This window comes from Lethenteron reissneri, chromosome 22 (assembly GCF_015708825.2).
Source record: "Lethenteron reissneri isolate LAM-NWPU_2019-01 chromosome 22, ASM1570882v1, whole genome shotgun sequence".
Taxonomy (NCBI): domain Eukaryota; kingdom Metazoa; phylum Chordata; class Hyperoartia; order Petromyzontiformes; family Petromyzontidae; genus Lethenteron; species Lethenteron reissneri.
The window spans coordinates 9,363,621-9,380,393 of record NC_083800.1 but is presented as its reverse complement, the minus strand read 5'-3'; positions in this window follow the sequence as shown (position 1 = coordinate 9,380,393).

Below are 16,773 nucleotides of genomic sequence, written 5' to 3'. Positions count from 1 at the left end.
AGACAAGTTTGTACATGTTTTTGTTCGACTTTGTGGCCATCCTGGGACATGTAAAACGCAGTACAATGAAGAGATTGGTTTTATCTCAAGTAAACGTGACGTATTGTTTTTATAATTACCATTGGCCCTCTGAGCCACGGAATCGTGGAAATTTCATTTTCAAACGCAGAAATTTAATTAAATTTTAAGCAACCAAATAGGAATGTGTAAAATACATTTAATCTTGAGTGCTGTCAGGAGGGTCCTGCATTGTGATGTTATATAATCAATATCAACCAATATCATTAATTATTTTAGTGGTCATCGCATGGAAGGTAACCCGAGTATCCAGAGAAAACCCATGAATACAAGGGTATTGCACTAAGCACTATAGAGTCAGAACCAATCCACTGCCATGCTGCCATCTCTTGGCTACCTCACACCCCAAGCCTTCAGCGCCTCATTCAGTCAGTCCTTAGCTTCTTAGATCTGACTGAGCTCAGGTGCATTCGTGGTGATTTTTTTTTTGTAAGAACACATGCTTGCATAAGAGAAAACAACTTTTAAGCCTTTTTATATTTGATATCAAATAAATTATATATTTATGTATTTTCCCTATTTTATATTTGAAAATACATCATACCTTGAGTGCATATTCCGTAGGATATTAATTAATCTTTTTTCATGTATTTCCTTTTGGAGTTAAAAGTGTCCTTTGACTTTCAGGACAATTTGACCAATTTCAGGTATCCCCCCACTTCTCATCTTTTTCATCGTCGATTGCCTCTCATTGTACTCAATGACATTTTTCGCCTTTTGTCCTCGCTACAGGGTAGTCATGTGGGACAAACATTTCAAAGGTCAAGGCCTTCCTTGCTTGCTTTCTGTAAGGGTGATATCTGGGTTCTCTAGTATCCACTTCGCCAGTTGCTATTGGGCTATAGGCACTTCCTACATAAATGTAGTGAAATAATTATTTTTTCCCCATTCCTATACATGTCCCCACTTTCTTTCTTCTCCAAAACAACCCTTCAGTGGCATGTCGGTGCATGGTGGAGCAGCAAAAGTACATTTTGTACTCGGCCAACTTAAATGATAACCTTGTTTCAAACCAGGTATATGTCTAGGGATACGGCTATGCTGCAAACAGCCCAAATTATCATTTTTTATATTTCTTATATGTTAAATGAAAATGGTATGACCTAGTTTCCTTGTGGTGTCTCGCCAATAAATACAAATCTCTTGTTTTTGGCTTATTGTGGCTGGTTGACGTTTACTTAAATTCAACAAATAATGAAAAAATAAATGAATTAAAATATTTCAACATCAGAAATATCTTGATATAAACAGGAGACTTAAGTCAATAAAGGTTTGCCCAAAGCTTTCAGCATTATTCCAGTTTGATTTTAAACAGCCAATATATTGAATTAAGTCATGAATGTTTAAAAGCATGTTTTTACATAAATACACAAAATGCTTGCCAATAAGAAATCAGTTATGGAATGTCGTTGTCGTATATGCTAACGTAAATACTGATTACAGTTTGTTCTCCTATAACGCCGTGTGTTTTCAAAACGCAAATTGAATATAACGTGATGACTGTATTAGGGAACACTTTTTTATAACGTGGATGCAAATTGGATATAACGCGATTGAATGAACAGAAACTATGCCGCTCGAGTAGAAATACGCGGTTGTACGGCTGCCTCAGCGTAGCATCGCACAAGGTGGAATGCTGCTGGATGCTTCTAGATGCTACCCACGCGCCCCCACTAATTATAATTAGTGGGGGCACGCCCATTATTAGAATTATTAATAAATCGGCCGAAGGACCAAAAGAGGAGATACCGATACTGGAGATATGAGGCAAAACAGGGGGCCGGGGCCAACTACATGTAAAGAGGAATAAAGGGCCATGGGATTGGTCAGGGAATTCAAAAGGAAAAGAGCACAAGAGGAATAACGGGAATAGAGATGGTTCAGGTGGAGAAAGAGGTGTAAAGAGGGGATCGGTGAGAGAGGGAGTTTGGGCAAAAGTTCAAGAAGATTTAAGAAAGATTCGAGAGAGGAGATGAGGGCACTTGACAGGAGAACGGGGCTCTCTCAGGGGGAATAACGAGAGGAGAAACGTATGGTGGAACAGAGTGGAAAGAGGAATACGTACGTATGTTGAACTTCTTTCGTATCATACATAGACAACCGTGCTAATCGGAGGTGGAGTGAGGAACCAAAGTGTGGACCTCCTTTTACATCTGGTGGCAGCGCTGCCTTACTCGCTGAAGAGATAACCAAAGAAGAATGAGTCCATGAGCAAGGTAGGCACCAGCAGGAGCAAGCACCGGAAAGGTGGGGGGAGCCGTCCCCCCATGAAATGACCCATGGCAGCATTGTGCTCTCCTCGGCAGAACAGCGGTACCCTGCAATCAGTAGAAAGCTTTCGGAAGCAGTTCACTTTGTGCATACAGCGCTGCCTTGTAGTCTTCTCTGCGCATTGACCAGTCATCAGGGCAGGTGGCCAGATGGAGCGATTACAAGGACACCCATATCAAGTTGTGCATTACAGGCATCACTCATTGCAGACCCACAGGCTATAACGAGGAGGCGGTGGTTGCTTCAGTTTTGGCGTGCCCAAGGACCCGATGACTGACTACAACCTGGGGTTGACCTTCGCAAAAAAAAGGGAATGCAGAATGAGGACAAATCCCTCGGGCCACTACATGACTTGATTGACTCTGGAAGTCACAGGTCAGCTCAGCCACACAATCCCGACTGTGTGCAGTGGCAGAGTCTCCTCATTGCACTGGGACATGGCCACCCAGCACCCTCAACTGATAGTTCCCACAATCCTAGAATATACGCTGGTGAGGATGGACATCCATTCTCACCATATCCTTCACCTCACAGGTTGGAAGACCCTGTCCATCCTCCAGGCCCGATGTTTTTGGCCTGGCATTACATCTGATGTAGGTTGATGGGTGGCTTCCTGCCAGGAGTGCGACGCAGGAAGCCACCAACTCCAAAGGCCCTTGCAATCCATTATGGTATCCAGGGTCAATGAATTGGTAGCGTTGGATATTCTAGGGCCATTCCCAACATCGCCACGGTGAAATAATGTTTTGCTTGATTGGGGTCAAGTACTGCACCCGCTGGCTGATGGCATTAGCCCCTCCCAGACAATGCAGCTCAATCCATTGCCGACGCTTTTATTAATGGCTATGTTCTAGACAAGGGTTCTCCAGAGCATTTGTTAAACGGACCAAGGTCTATATTGATCGGCTAAACTGCTTAAAAATGTCTAGATGTTATGGTGACTTAAGAAGGTGCACACATCCCCGTACCACTCTCAGACTCACTGGATGTTGGAGTGTCTGTATCAGACTAATGTAAAATATGTTCTGGCATGTAGTGGACAGAAAAACACTGACTGGGACCTCCACATCCCTGCAGTTTTGTTGGCAAAACAGGCTCACGCCACATGCTTCGACAGTGTCATTCACCGTTCTAGCTCATGTATGGCCCATGAACCTACAGCAGTCATTGAGATGCAGCTTTCAGAGGTCCTTGCCCGAGCTGATGCACCGCCAGTATCACTTAAAAATGCAGCGACCTACTTATGGGAGGTTTGCCAAGTGGTTCTGGAGACATCTTCAGATTAATTCTGTAGCCAACGAATGGATATGGGCAAGGTTGGTATAAACACCTCACTTTGAGGTTGGTAACCTGGCATGGCCACACGTTCCCATTGGCACATCAACAAAATTGTACAAGCCTTGGCAAGGGGCCCGTGTGGATTGCTAAGGTACTTTGCCATCACTGTGTCCAGATTTCACAGGTCGCAGAGATTGGTGTGCACACCCTGCCCGCCTGAAGTCTTATGTTCACACACCTTCCCAATCTCCTTCATTTTCATCAGGTCATCCATCCTCAAAATCACAGCCATGGACCAGGGTTGTCTCACACAATGCAAACGCACTAAATGTAGCCGCCGAAGCCTATTTCTGTACCCTCTACAGCGGCCGCTATAGGATCCAACAGAGACCTGAGGGATACCTAATGGAAGCTGCCATGGCGGGACACCCACATCGAAGGCAACCTAGATGTCATTTTCCTGCATGCCAAGGCCATTAGTTCAACTGCTTATGGGGTGGCCTTTATGACTGTGCCTATTCCAGGTGTCCCAAAATTCTACTCATGTCACAGTCATTAATGAATTTATTGTTGTTGTGTTGTTTTGTTGATCTTCTCTTTTCTTTTGGTGGCCTTTTTTGCCATCATTAACGTCACAACCGACATCGATTTGCATCACTGTTCAGCGGGGGTTTACTTAAATAGCATGGATTAAGCTACTGCTCAAAGGGGTGGGAGGGAGGGGTGATTTAATGGTTGCCGAGAGGTGCACCCCACTAATTACAAATGAACCGGCCGAAGGACAAAAGGAGGAGTTAATGACACTGGAGAGGCGAATCAGGTGGCCGCGCCAGCAGCGTGTAAGGCTGAGAGCCCTCATTGGCCACTCCAACAGTCACTCTGAGAAGCACAGGGATGAGTAAATGGGCCAGGAAAATGGAAAGCAAAAGAGAGAATGAGGAAGAACGGGAATAGAGATGGTTAGGGGTGGGGAAAGAGGGGAGGGTGGGATTAGAAAAAGAGGGAACTTGGGCGGAGGTTCGAGGAGATTCTAGAAGGTTTGAGAGAGGATATATGAGGGCGTATGAGCACAGGGTTCTTGTGGGGGGAAAAAAAAGGAGAGATGTGTGGCAGAATGTAATGAAAATAAGAGTGCAGTGCGGTGTTAAAGACCGTTGGACAATAAAGTACCTCTCAAAGAACCGACATGTGGATCTCCTTTACTCTCGTATGCAACTAAATTCGTCGAAAATATTATTTGGTTGATTATCATGTCGAGAATTTATAAAAAAAATTGTTCGAATGTTTGCCATGACATATTGGCAATATGCTCACCAATGAAGGGATTCTTAAAGGTCTAACTAAAGGCTCTCCTGGAGCATATGGAGTATCTACAATTTGATTCATTCATTATCCATAATCCAAAGATTGCTATCCAGCAGTATTACAGAAACACCACATCGTACGCTTTCAGATGCGCTACTGCGGCCATCTGGAACGATCTTTCTTCTAATATTCGGAAAGCACTGGAGCTACGCACTTTTAAATCTAGATTGAAAACGAATTTCTTTAAAACTGCTTTTTGTGTTTAATTTGTTGCACTTCCCCGCACCTCCGATAATCATGGTTGGCTATGTATGGTGAAAAAAAGTTCAACATACATACGCCACACGTCGCTTCCCTCATACAAAATGTGTCAATCCACTGCTGGATGAAGGCCTCCCAATGTCGTCATTGTGGGGGGCTGTTTGACTACACATCACCACACTGAGGATTGTAGATTGGTGAAGGGGGGGGCGACCAGGACTGGTTCAAATATAATTCGCAACTGACGTTTGAAGTGACCGACAGCTAAACTCAAGTCGCCGGATTCAGAGCACGCAGTTCGATAACTACCGCGTGCCACCATTCGCCCATACATTATTCAATGTAAAATTAATTGGAAGATTATTTCACCATCAGACAAAAATAAGTATCAACATTTCGGACAACTGCATCCCACATAACCAAGAGCATCTGACCCTTGTTTGTGTCTGCCAATGCTGATCACACATTACTACATCACTGTCTGTGCCCTTTGCGAAGTGCAATTGAGCGTGAATTGTGGCAAGCCATAATGGGAAAAGCAATTGTTTATTTAATTGATTTCCTCGTTTATGTAAATTTTTACTTTCCCAACATGAAATAAATTAGGCAACATTAATTAATATTTATGTTTTCATTTCTTTTAATTAGTAAATAATAAATGTGGTTTCCATGAAACATATAGGAAATGGTATAAAATTAATCATTAAAATAAGACGTCAGTTTTCACAACATTGCATTAGCATACACTGATTTAATCTCACACAAGAATGGGCATCAATCCCTCATTGGGCAAATATTGTGAGCGAGGGCCTTTTAAATCTACGACAACACCACATCTCGCCATCTTAGTCTCCCCAATACTGATGTTTATATACCGTACTTACTACTTTAAAAGCAGTGTTTGACCTAGATTATGCCTAGAAGCAGTTCAAATATCACTCATTACTTATGTCAGCCAGGGTTGGGGAATTGAACTTAAGTCACCGGATTCATAGTGCAGTGTGCCAATGACTACACCACCATGATTACCACACACACACACACACAAGTGTACACAATATACATTTGGAACGAACATTCTCTAAATCTAGTTCCTGTACCGAGGGACTAGATTTGAGAACCCTTAAATTCAAACCAGCCAGAGATCTCTGAAATACATCTCACCCTGCCCCACTGTAAGTACATCGGCTTCAAAGAGAGGTGGAAGAGAGCTCACAGGGAGCCAATTTTTCTGAAGGCACAAGCTCAGATGGCACGACCTTGACAGAGGAGCAGGCTGGGCTCTTGCTCACGAGATTGCAGCCACAGGCACTGAAGCTTTCAGGGCACAGAAGGCCACACGCAATGTCTGTCACTGCGGACAGTACAGTTGAGCAAGGGCGGGTTGTTTCTTTTTTCAGCCCCAACATTCATATTCAGATTTAGTCTCGAATATTTTTTGTTTCCTTTACGTGCTGCAATTGTACAGGCGATTGCGATTGCGATCACTTTTGCACTCGTGGACAGCGAATCTTGGGAGTTTGAAGAGGTATCAATTTATGTACCAATTGTAAAAATGCAAATAAAGGTGCACATTGTGCATGTTTATGCCAGTGTGCTTTGTAGTTTTGGCCCTTTGCTATCCTCAGTAAGACTCATTCACTCTCAATATTCACATTCAAGTGGCCCCTGATTGGTGTGTTGTGAAGCCATTTAAATGTTCAGCAAATTTACATGTATTACGAAAACAAGAGTGCCTGCAGACTGCTCATAACATATACGCAAATAGCAGTGAACGTCTGGTGCAGCTTGTGCGCTGTTCTGCATCACGGTGTTGAGTATATAACAGAGGTAGTCACGGGGAATGCTTACAAACGCACTTTCTTCAATTATCTGGATTACTGACATGCGCTACGACAGTTGGACATGTGCTTATAGCGAGTGTATTTTGTATTCATATGTGATCGTAAAAAAAACGGACTCCACTCCTTAGGACTCCGGTAAATTGCATTTCAAGCATAGAGATCTCCACTACCAAGTACAAACTCTCGGCGCCTCTCAATGTGGCACGTGTACCCCTCCTTCTGGCCATTGTGGCGCTTGCTAAACTTAACAACATTAAATCACGTGTAAAAAATAAATAGAATTGAAATGCATTTAAAATACGACTGAGATGCCAGTGGTCATGAATCATGGATATGTCATGTGTTTTCAATGTTCGTGCGTGTAAAAGTTTCGAGTGATCAGGGGGTCTGCACAAATTGTGTTCAGTAATTTTTTTAGAAAAGCTCAGTGTTCCCTTCAAAATGTTATCATGATGTGGACAATATCTCGAGGTAAAACTCGCTTTTCAAATAGTCAAATGAATAACACTAAATAGCATTTTTTTACAGGAGACATAATAATTGCAACACCATTAAATTTCGATTTTAAGCTTTCGTGACTGCAGGGATTCATCGTCTTGGTTCTTTTGGTAAAGTCACGTAGAAGGGAAATAATAAAATAATAAAAATAAAACATAATAAAATAATATAATAATATAATTAACTAATAAACTATTATTATATGATATAGTAATATAATATAATAATAAAATAACTTTATAAAATAATACAACAATATAAACTATTATATAATAAAATAATTATTTTATTACATTTTATTATTATTTTATTATTTTCCTTCTACGTGACTTTACCGAAAGAACCAAGAAGATGCAACACCATTGTCTTGCCATTCTCGTGACATTATGATAGGTGGTATAGGGTAGCATAAGAGCAGTCACCACTATTGTTCTTTTTCTTCAAAAATCCGGTTTGTACTATTAAACAGGAACCTTATACTCTTACAACACGCTCCATTTAAACTCAAACTATGAACAAAACTACTTAAACATGTTACTAAATAAGGGCCACTGAGATATAGTGCTCCTTTTTAGAAGCGACCTGGCCAGAAATGAAAGCTCACAGAAGTGGATTACTCTGAACGTGTGATGTTGATTCTAAATTTGGAAGGAACAACCGAAGGACCGGGAGAAAAATCCACGCGACCACAGGGAGAGAGACATGAAAACTCCAAATATACAGGCGTCAGGGTCGAGATCGAACCCACAGACCTCCTGCATACCAGGTGAGGCAGTTAATATATCGCCACCATGGCATTTATTGAGTTAATGCATGTTAAAGCCTACATGAGGGCAGTAATAATGAATCTACTCATATATTTATTGATATTTGGCACAACTGGTGAATCCTATTATCCCTGCATATCACCAAAAAAATATTTTTGATAAACTCAATTATGCACTGATATAAAATGATACGAGGATAAATGTCCCACCACTTTTGGTTCACTCTATCCATCTGTGAAAAACGATAATAAAATCAATTCAACATGATTGAGACCACATCTGGGTGACTTCCTCTTTATATTCATCATCAGCTATGATCTATAAATTGCACTACATAGTTAGTTTTGGCTGTAGTCCACCAGCCATAATGTCTTCTTGCGACATGTCCTTCCCAAACCCACTTCCTTTCATGAAATCAATGAGATGCATCTACATTTATTAGGTTCTCTAATTCATGTATATGCAGAACTTCTTTTTCGCCGTGCGTAACTCCACATGTGTAGCTCTGCTCTCAATGCTTATTTGTGTACTTTTCAGCTTTTATTATTTGTCAATGTGGATTTTCCAGTCTCGCATGTCAAAGCAGGTAATATACATTTGCTAAAGGGCTTCTTCACCAGGCACATTGGCCTGTTGCTTTTCAAGCTTACGCTTCTCTTTATCTACAGAGAAATATGAATAACATGATTATGTTCTGCCAATACTTGCTGACTACGTCTATGTGAATAAAAATGTGGCTAATAGGAGCAATCCATCTACTGACAAGTTTTTACTCAACCACTACTTTCCTCGAGTGATTGGTAATTGGTGTGAAATATCCTGTACTAGAAAGTATCCAAATCCAGGCTAAACACATAATTGATGCCAATTAATGTTCATTATTATTGGAACCTTTCGCATACTGATAGGTCACAGCACAATGTGGTCATGCTCCACAGGGCCCTTTTTGAACTTGCTGTGCGAAGGTTTAACATTGCAGTCAATTACACACTCTAATGACGATTCAGTTTTGTAAATGCATGTAATTTGGCTGCGTTTTAGATAGATCTACCGTCACACCACTTCCGTCTATGTAATGAAACTTAACGTGGCTTGGTTTACACTTTAATGTGTAAGATGGTACATACATAACATACAAATATCCCCCGTGTCGCCTGAACAGACTGGTGGGGCAAGTGCTGTTAGTGGGCACCAATGAAGGCCGGCACGGCATACGAGAGGGTGGGTGGCCAACACCACGGCAGGCCGCCTTTGTCTCCCCAGTGGTGATGTTTAGACACCAGGTACTCATTTGAGGCTGAGTCGACCTAGGGGAGGCCTATGACCGGTTCAGACAATTATCACTGTCGTGGCCATGAGCGGGAAGCGAACCTCGGGTCACCGAGTTCATAGTGCAGCATGTTAACCGTTGCACCACCGCTCGCACGCGGACGCACAACATACATGTCGGCACTTGCAGAGATAACAGCCATTAGCACATAGAATAAGCCCCATGTTGCACCTTCAAAAACACCTATCAATTCCACCGACATGTATTCCGCACAGTAGAATTGTCCATCATGGGGCAGGTTTCTGGCGAATACAATCATCTCCAAAAGTTTCTGCCACAATTGCAGAAACTTTATTCCATCATGTGGAAGGTAACAATTGTGTTTTGGAGTGTGTCTAAGGGAAAAGTGGTGGAGGGGGGGGGGGGGAGAGGTCATGGCGACCCAATCTGTCCCAAGTCATGTGCGTGCTTGTTGCCTGAATTCTACAAAAATCGGCAGAACATCTGCATAACATTTTGAGCAGGCTCTTGTTGCTCTCATCTGTGCGGGGGAAATGGTGAAAGTGTCACACACGTACATGAAGAATACGAAAGTGGTGAAGAAGATGCAGGAACATACATCATCATGATGATTTGAGGATGTTGACGATGATAGGTGTGCTGCTTCCACTGTTGCTGCTGCAAATATTGCTTTATTGTTCTGGGCAATGCCACAAGTATTGGAAGCAGTGCAACATAAATTCTAATTCCTCTCCATTTGTACCTTCAGAACATTCCATGGCAGGTGGGCGTCAAGGCTTTACAGACACCAAGAGCCACTTGGTTTTGCACATCTGCCAGGAATTTATGGCTCATTTCACTGCTGAGGGTAGGAAGCTTTTCCCCCCCAATCTCATCGATTTCCCTCTAACCCCGCTGCCCCCCCCCCCCAAATGATGCATGGTGTGAAAATACATTGTTTCGTATGTGAATGGACTGTAAAAAGAGCTTTCTAAAATTGATCCACAAGCACCGGAAGGACATTCACTTCAATACAAATTCCTCCAATTGATCTGCAATCTGGCCCATGCGCACCCCATAAGTGCGGCATTGCACCGAAGACCGACATTCTTTACACACCTCAAGCTAACCAGTTTCAGAATGGTTTGTCCATCGCGAGGATTACGTTCGTAACCACTTCTGTGAACATTTGAAATTAAAACTACCTGCAAATATTGGCACCGTTCGGGATGCTGCCGTGGTATAAGTGTACTTGCAATACAGCGGTCACCAGTTTGTTGTCCTGGCGTGGGAATTGAAGCAATGGTGCAAGTTTCTTAAATCCCCCCACCCCCCAGTCTCTGACCACAACAGATAGCTGATCATCAGATGATTACGGCCAACTCTTACAGTACATCTGACTGGTGTAGAGGAGTAAGCCAAATTTCCTCTTAGGAGCTCTTGAGAGCTTTGAGCAAACAAGCTGTCAAATGCCAGGCAACCCTGTAGTGCACAATGGATTATTGGGTTGAAGAGCAAGCATTCAAGGGACATGACACCGCAGAGATCTCATTATTCATAATCCATCAGCTTGGGACCGCATACAGAGCTTGGCATAGCATGTGGCTCTATCGTGACTCTACCCTCTCATCCAACCCTGAATAAATCCACCCACGTTTCTTTCCATCCACATTTCCTTCTTTTCTAGTCACATATTCACTTTAATGTTTTCTTGTTCATGTTTTTGTTTTTTGTTTGTTGCGGTTGCATCCGATTCAAGAGCCGAATGGCTCACAGCGCTATACCTCTTCTTGGTTCTTTCGGTAAAGTCACGTAGAAGGGAAGTAATAAAATAATAAAAATAAAACATAATAAAACAATTCTCACGACGTTTCGGCCACAACGCAAGTATCCGTCCTCAGGTGAAAACCAGGTCTGTCGAGGCGACAGCGTCTGAATGAAACAGCACACGTGCTTGGAGCATGTATATAAGCTGGGTTGGAAGGGGGGAAAAAGGGGCGCCTTGACAAAAGAATATGCATATCAAGGGGATATCCCCTCCCTTTGATGCTGCTAATCCTGCATAATGCACGGGCATAAGTAGTACTAATCACATACCTGCATTTCCCATAAATATGCTAAATTCCTCTTGATATGCATATTCTTTTGTCAAGGCGCCCCTTTTTCCCCCCTTCCAACCCAGCTTATATACATGCTCCAAGCACGTGTGCTGTTTCATTCAGACGCTGTCGCCTCGACAGACCTGGTTTTCACCTGAGGGCGGCTACTTGTGTTGTGGCCGAAACGTCGTGAGAATTGTTTTATTATGTTTTATTTTTATTATTTTATTACTTCCCTTCTACGTGACTTTACCGAAAGAACCAAGAAGATGAATCCCTGCAGTCACGAAAGCTTTAAATCGAAATTTAGGGCTATACCTAATAAATGAACTTGAACTTGAACTTCTAGCTGCAGATTTTTAAAAAAAGTAGCATCAAAAACGCTTTGTCACTACCTCTTCTTACTAGAAAGTCAATAACACATGTTAGTGCTGTACATTTGTTTTTTATTGAAACTCAACATGAGTAAATAGATTTTTCAGTCATTGTGTTTATTGTTTCAATTAATAATCCAATAGATTTGTTTTTTATTTGGATATTAAATTAAATGCTAATGTGACTGCCAATGTTTTAATTAAATGTAGATGATTATTTTTGACGTAACAAATCACAGATTTTTTTTTATTATAGGGGTGATAAGTGTCCATTATATATTATCACTAAAGGATCAAGCTAAAATTATTTGAAATAATGGAACAGTGTTTATTTAACATTCTTTTTCTTGCTTGCTTGCTTTAAAAATTTTTCCCTGCATAAAAGTGTGCACCTCATACCAAATTGTCAACAAAGTGTGGCTACTTGACACTCTTATACAAAATGTATACAGAAATAATAATTCCGCTAGGCATTTCAACGTAGCAGCTGAGACACCACAACAAGCCTTCACATACAGTCGATGTACGTTTTTTTACGTATATTTTATTTAGCATTTATTTGTATAGAATCACATATATTTAGCTTACATATGTTCACGTACATATCTAGCTAAGGTATACATTCCACTATTTGAAATTGGCGACCATACATTGTCAATAGACATTAATTTCAACCTGCACTGCAGTCCGCAAACTCCATTGTATCATAACTACCAAGGACATGACCTCAGTGTCCTTATAGCTATAGCTACAGTGACCTACTATAGAGGGAATTAAACAATACAGTACTGCAATTGCATCACATATGTTTGGAACAATAAAGACTCAGAATGCTTTTCAAGCAAACCGATCTTAAATTCCTTCAACATTTATGTACTAACCTGGAACTTATACCATTAAAAATGCATCGCTCTCAGGGCCAATTTTCCATTATCAGAGTATTATTGGCAATTTCTTTCATATTTTAAAGTGAAAATATTGCAAAGAAGGAAAAGCAGAAGATATATTTCACTCTGGTTGCAACTTTTCTTAACAACAGTAATTTACAGTCATGTGTCAATCTGCTAGCCATAGCCAGAAATGGAACTATGCTCCATTTCTTACCCTAAAAGTGGAAGTCTCAGGTTAGTTGCTCGATGATGCTAGTTTAGATATAATCCTAGGCAGTACTAAAGTAAAAGCTTATGTTCTCAAAGAAAAGATGAAGTCCAATTGCTCAGCTTATCAATGAACCTTAGAGATAAAAACACATTCCTGCGGAGGGAGCTGGTAGGAACGTTGGGTTGCTCGGTCAATGGCCAGGGTCAATGGCGGCGTGGTGTATTCCGCAAATATGGCCGACTGTGAGGGCGGGCACAAGCCGGCGTGAGTAGGTTAAACGTTGAGTTTTATAAGGGCACCGCGGGGTGACCAGCCGCTCCCCACCCAGCCCCACCTCTCCCACCCCCCACCCAGCCCCACCCTCCCCACCCAGCCCCTCCCCACCCTCCCCTCTCCACCCAGCCCTCCCATTTTTTGATGCATGACGGATGGACACAATAATCCCCTGTGGGCTGGTGTAACCAGGAGGTTCCTACCAGTAAAATGCAGGTACATAGATCAGTTTAGGATTCGACAAGAGAGTTGGAACATCTTGTATCCCTGGACTCATGTTCTTTATCTTATCGCGAGCAGTGTATTACATCCATAGTCACCACTTTTAACTGTAACGAATTGTTTTTCAAAGCAATCACATTTGTGTATTTATATTTACATAAGGCTCTTATAAACCAGTACTGTATAGGTCCTTGCTTTCGTAACAATCAGATTTCAATTTTATGCCATCAGTAGATGCACACTGCACCATTGCACAATGCATTCGCATTTTAATGGAGAATACTGTTGAACATGGTAAGATTCTGGACCTGGAGAAATGCTGTTATAAAGCTAATCCCACTGTGTACAATTTTTAGAGGGAGTATTGTAGTTTTATATGGGTGTTGTGGAGTGGCCTCATCAGCACGATTAATCAGGAATATCTGCATACTCTTTGGGTCTTTCGGTAAAGTCACGTCGATAGAAAAAGGATAAAATAATAATAAAAATCACCACGCTTCGATCGCAACACAAGTAATCGTCTTCAGGTGAAAAAATACAGCAGACGGACTGCTGAGGCAGGAAGAAATCTAACGAGAGAGCTACTGCAGCCAAAGGTTATATTGGTTTGAGATGGGTACAACCCAAGGATAAGTGGGCGGGGCGAGAGATGGAAGTTGCAACTAAATGTAAGATCGCAGAGTTAGGTATACCTCGGCTATTGTGTTGCTAGAGATTAACATGTCAATCTGTTAATGTAACCCCACGGCTACGGTGCTGAAGAAGCCACTGTATTGCTCGAGATTAGAGATTAGCATGTCAATGTGAGATGGCTCCCGCAGCAGCGGCTGTGTTAATGAGACATATTCAGCCTATTAAACGACGAGAGCCACCGCCACATCGAGGAAAATGGAAACAGCGGCTATGTTAGTGAGACATTTAGCCTGTTAATGTAAAGACATTTAACAAGATAATGTACCGTCATTTCCCGCATATAACCCGCGGGGTATACCACTTTTTACAAACAAAACAAGACCCTGCGGGGTATATGGAGGTGCGGGCTATCCCAAAAATATTTTACACGTGTGACATGTCATAACTCGTAAAAATAACCATGGTAAGACTATCCACTATGCAACACTTGCCTTTGACTAAAGCACTGCTGAATAAACCACTCACACTAAAATGCACATGTTATCACGTTTTAAATTATTCGAATTGTTTGGACAATAAAACAACAATGTTTCAAGTGGGCGCACTTTGTTTACTGGCGACGGGAGAGCTGGGTGGAGGGAGAGGTGGGGAGCGAGGCAACGGCGTTACCGTAGTGCCGCTATTGTCTTTGCAGTGCGCAATCAACCAGTGCTAAAACTGTACTTACTTATCTACCAGTTATGTGTTACTTATTTATTGGATATTTACTTTTGTTCCTTATTTACTGTTTTAAGTTCACTCGTTTCCGGTTAGTTTGTTTTCTTTGTGCACGTTATGATTTTAATGTCAACAATTGATAGTGGAATGTATTACAAATGTAAACTTCGTATTAATATGATGGAATTAAGCAGCGGTAACGACGTTAAAGATATGAATGCATGCGGGGTATATGGAGGTGCGGGCTATCTGAAATTAGTTTTACACAAAACGCTATTTTTGCGGGGTATATGCGTCTGCGGGTTATATGCGGGGAAATACGGTAACTCAGAGAGTGGGAAATTACTGCTAACATAGGCAGGTAGGATGGAAGCATCACAGCCAGTTATGACTTTACCTGTACCCATCTTCTCGGTTGAAATTTTGTCTGTGTTTTTACATCTGGATGGCTTCATGAACGAATCTTTGTTGATAGCCAGTAGGTTTGCAGAGTACCTTCGTCTTAGAGAAATCAATTTCATGTGTACCCACAGCGTTAAAACAATGATCAGCCATGGCAGAGGTGTTGGTCCTACCGTATTTCAGATCTGCCTTGTGTTCGCGAACACGGTCTGAGAATATCAGCATGTAAAAAAGAAGCATTCAGCTTCGTTGTCTTTGGGTTACTTTTGTAATGCGTCCAGTAGCACTGCTATTTGAGAGATTATGGCATAAAACTCTTTGTCTTTAAAATTAAAATTGGAGCCATTATCAATCCATCAATGTACGAAGAAGACCTCTCCATACCACGCGAGCCACAAGACACTTTTAATCATACATCAGCACGCTGGTCAGTGCGAATTGATGAAGGCAGAGGGCAGGACCAGTTCTAGTATCACTTGCCACTGATGTTAGCAATGGCCAGGAATCAAACTCAGGCAAGGTGGGTTCTTAGTGCAGCACCCGAGCTGCTAACCACTCTGTCACGGCTCCACCTAATTTGTCCTTAACAATAATTGGGACCAAAAAAGGGCAAAACAATCGTTTAAACGGTGTAGGAATACACGCAAACCACAACACGAGCAAATTAATTAATCTTTAATTTTCACACAAAACATGTTACATTTGTGTAGTATAATAATTACCTTGTGGTAACGCGCTTAGAATCATCAGTATACGTTTTCCCACCACCATTGAAGACGTGTTATAAAGTGGCTTCTGGAAACTTTTAGACAATCAATATAAACCTAAAAAAGCAAGATCAAAACTCACTGGAAATGAATAAGCCTAAAGTAGTATAAGATTAGTTTTTATAAAGAAAATCTACACAATGCAAAAAAAATACTCTGGACAATAACAGTAAAATGTGTGGTCTGCAATCTGAAAACGTAAGAAAGCATGCTGTGATCACATGAACAAACCAGATGGGGGTCATAATTAGAATTTAAATATATCTACAGTAAAGTTAACCAAATAGACAAGTTGTTAGACAGCTATGGCTTCCATAATTAAATTCTGCTGTGTGTGGTCAATGTATAATAAAACTACTCGAATGACAATTTTCACAATGCAATGAGATCAGCATGTTCAGCATTAAACAAAAGCATTTTGTATTGTGGGCGTCTAATTACCTAAGAGTCAGTACAAAGTCACACCTTTAATAGCAAGTTTCAGTACATTTATTGACCATAGTATGTGCATTAATTGCAGGAGTTGAATTCATAATACCCCAAAATTTATTAAATATGCTTGAAAAAGTATGCATTATTACAGTGGCAATATGAGCACAATTCTAAACTTAAC